Here is a 4163-nt window from a genome sequence, read left to right as displayed (position 1 = left end):
CACATTGTCAGCATTTGAAGATACTGGTACTTAATCCTCTTACAGAAAATTTGCCTCTAAATTTGAAGCTGGAAAGTCACTGGAACAACTGAAAAACAATATATGGCTTTTTTTTTGGTATGTGTGTTAAGAATTGTGTACAAAGTGAATCATGTGTACTGATCCTCAACACAACCAATAAAATCTCAAATATTGAAGATAGTTCTGTGGTTTAAAGTCTGATTTACATATTATTTAAAAAAGTTCTGTACTTAACCTATATGTGAGGGTTGTTGGAGTTTAAATCCAAAGCCTCTAAACTGAGCTCTGCCTTTAACCCTTAAGACAGGACCTCACTTTTGTTCATTGTTGACAGCACATTGGAAGCCCAGGCTTTATGGATCTGAGGGTTGGATCCAGACAGGCTAAGTTGGTGAATTACACAAGCAGTGGCCGGAGAAGTTTAGGGTGTGGGGGTGGGGTTATAATCCCAGGACACTGGGTGGGATGTTTGGGGTTAAAGTTCCCAAGATCCCTTGAACAGGTGTGCAGATAATGCTGGACCTTCTGGCACCCAGGAGATCCTATGTCCAGTCCTAAACTTTATGGCCTATTTGCCAAGGGCAATGTGGACCTCTAATAGCTTCCTGATGTTTCTAGAGGGTATTATATTTGCTGAAGTCAGGTCTGGCCTGACAATTTTGCCTCAGCCTATCAGAGTTTGAGTTAAATGTGCATCAATGATATCTTTTTTTAATTTAAAGGAAATAGTTGAAAGATGTAGAGTTGACCTGTATTGGCTTACCTGGCAGTACCAGAGGTGGAAGCCAAGGCCTCCTCCAGGCTAGGCAGGCACTGGCCCCTGAACTATGTCCCCAGCCCCTCACTGCTGCTGGATCACAGATCCAGTGTCCTGAAATAAATACTGCTTGTAAGGAAGGTTACAAGCACAGGAAAGCTGCAGATACACTGCAGTTGATATTGGGGTGGAGGGGTTGTGTTCTAGGCTTGGGCCTCAGTATAGTATTAAAGCTGGACTAGAACGCTCCTGGTCTCAGCTCTTGTCCAGCCTCAGCCTCCTGAGTAGCTGGGGCTACAGGTGCATTTCACTGTGCCTTGCATTGTATTTTTCAGTACATGCTTTCGTCTGTTCATCTTTTATGTTTGCTCTCTAAAAGCTTGAGAGGGAGAGACAGTGTGGGGAGTGCATTGATTTGCAATTTGAAAGTGTCTAGAGAACTTGGTGGGGGTACTCTTGAATTTAGGGAACTTAGGTTATCCCACACAGTGTACAGCCAGCTTGCTTCTTTTCCTTTCCCCTCCCCTCCCCTCCTTTCCCCTTCCCTCCCCTCCCCCTTCTTTTTGGTACTGGGAATTGAATTCATTGCCATCAGGTGCTATGCCACTGAGCTATATCCCTGGCTGGAAAACATGGTTTTGAACTGAGCTTCAAGGACACCATAGAACGAGTTCAATCTCCAGTACACAAGATAAAAATAACAGAATAATGAGGCTATGGGGTCTGAGTGAGTGCAAGGACCCTGGGGAAGAGAGAGGACCAGTGGCTGGACCTACATCTGAAGTAGTGATAATCAGATTTGCTTGAGTTCCTAAAAGGTTAACTGTGGGGATGTACTTTCCAGTGAGGTGCCACTTCCCTGTTATTGTACAGACTAATGGGAAAAACAACCAAGAGCCCAGTGCTTATGCAGCTGCACCCCCCAGGCCCCTGCTTTGCCCCCAGACAGCACTAAGGGCTCAGTAGGCTCACATTGTCTTAGTGGGTTGAACTCATTGGTATTAAAGAAAGGATTCTCAAGCAAATGGGTAAGGGTAAAGACTGAAAAGTGTCAGGAAGGTAGAATGGAAGCATTGTAAGAGCCTCCCTGTCTTGTCATGTATTCAGAAGTCCAGTAACCTTACACTTAGTTACCATCTTTTCTTTAAGACAGTCTCAGCAATACAGTTCAGTCTGTCTTTGAATTGTGTAGTCCAGGGTGGCCTCAGACTCAGTGATCTTTCTGCTTCAGCCTCCTGCGATTTTGACAGGCATGTGCCACCATGCACTGCCATACCATCCTTCTAAGAAAAACATCCCTCAACTGGATGTCCTCTTCAGCTGTCAAATGAGAACAACTTAAAAATTCCACTTTTGGGGACTGGTGAGATAAACTCAGCAATCTAAAGTGCCTGCTTAGGCAAGCTCAGGTGCAGGGGACCTTCGTTTGATCCCCAGCACCAAATGCTGTGCCAGCCCCACCCTCAGGGAGGGCTGAGCCTGCCCCACCCCCCCAAAAAATTCCACATTCCTAGCTGTGCCTAGTGAAAGTCAGTTTAGGGATTTGGAGCAAAGATCATTTTGGAAAAGATCATAGTGCCTACACTGTGGCTGCTTTAAGGACAACACGTCCCGGGTGGGTGGAGGTCAGAATTGTGCAGGAGCATAGCAGAGATCTGAGGGCTGGGAGGAGAAAGGAGTGATTGGCTTGAGCAGCAATTCACACTCATGGAGAGAACTCAGGAAATACACCCAAGCTAAAAAACCCTAACTCACAGCCTTAGGCAGCTTTGTAAATACCATTTGAAGGCAATGTCAAGCTGCTAAAGTGGGAGGATCCTTGCAAGTCTGAGACTAGCCTGGGCTACAAAAGTGAGCTTAAAGCCAGCCTGAACTGCATAGTGAGAACCTGTCTCAAAAAAGACATACACATACATACATGCAATGCTTCCTCCAGATCCTTCCACTTAAGCATTAAAATGATGGGGCTGGGGATATATCTGAGTAGCACAGCATCTGCTTGGCAAGTGCAAAGTTCTGAGTTCGATTCCAGATACAAAAAAAAAAAAAAAATCCTGACTAAAATGATGTCATTATGTGTCTTGTTCTGTACTCTTCATAGTGGGACTTCTGTCCATGGATGCACTCTAAGACATTTGTAAGTGCCACATAGCTATCTCCCACAAGAAGATGCAATTTATCATTGAGACTTTCTTCTCTGCTAACTTGTACAAATAGAGCTAAAGATAGTCTGCTTATTACAATCTTCCAGTTTGAAGAATTTGTCATAGAGTAATTTAAAGATAATGGATGTTTCAGAACATTAACAGCTGACAGGAATAGTTTAGTAGCAATTGGTTTATTTATTATTTTGTATTTTAGTACGGGGCCTACAGGGTCTCACTACACAGATTGGACTCAGTGATCCTCCTGTTTTCAGCCTCCCAAGTGCTGGGATAACAGGCAGGGCCACCATGCCTAGTCTCAGTTGCCTCGGTGTGCCCCAGGGGCAGGGCCAGCACCGCATGCAGGGGATCAAACCCCGGTTGCTGGGCCTGCCTAATAAGCAGGCACTTTAATTCATTGAGCTATCTAGCCAGCCCCATTGGTTTTATTTTACAATAGTTAGAGTTTATAGGCCAGGAGTGGTGGCACATGCCAATAATCACAGCACTCAGGAGGCTGAGGAAAGAGGATTACTGTGAATTCAAGGCCAGTCCAAACTGTACAGTGAAATTATGTCTGAAAAAGACAGAAAAAAATAATTAGGGTTTATAAAACCTAAAGCTAATATAGTATTTAATCCCAAGAACTACAAGTAATTATTTTAGACAGACTAGTGAATTTTCTTCAGACATGTTTATTTTAATTGCAAAATGTTTTAATATTTGTTTATCATTTGTTAATTTGTCCATTTTAACCTTTTATTTTTATTTATTTATTTTATTTTGAGGCAGGCAGGCTCTCATTATATAATTCAGGCTGGCCTTCAGCTTGCAATGATCTTCCTGCTTCAGCCTCCCAAGTGCTGGAATTACAGGTATATGCCATATACCATCTACAGCCTTTTAAAAATTTACTCTTTATTAGGGATAAATTTGCCTGTATCCCAGAGCAATTCAGTGTAGTAAAGTCCCAGAAACCATGAACCCACTGCCAATCCTGCTATTTGAAGCATTCATGTCATTTGTAGCAAATGGGTAGGCATGGTAGTCCACGATTGTAATCTTAGCACAGGGAAGGCTGAGGAATAAGATTGGCATGAGTTTGAAGCTAGCCTGGTTTATGTGGTAAATTCAAGGCCTAAACTACATAGCAGTGGGCTGGGGAGATAGCTCAGTGACTTCGGTGCCTGCCTGGCAAGCACAAGTTCATGAGTTTAATCCCTCATACTGAAAAAAAAAAA

This window comes from Octodon degus, unplaced genomic scaffold (genome assembly GCF_000260255.1).
Source record: "Octodon degus isolate 3935 unplaced genomic scaffold, OctDeg1.0 scaffold00045, whole genome shotgun sequence".
In the NCBI taxonomy this organism is placed as follows: Eukaryota; Metazoa; Chordata; class Mammalia; order Rodentia; family Octodontidae; genus Octodon; species Octodon degus.
Note: the sequence above shows the minus strand (reverse complement) of the source record.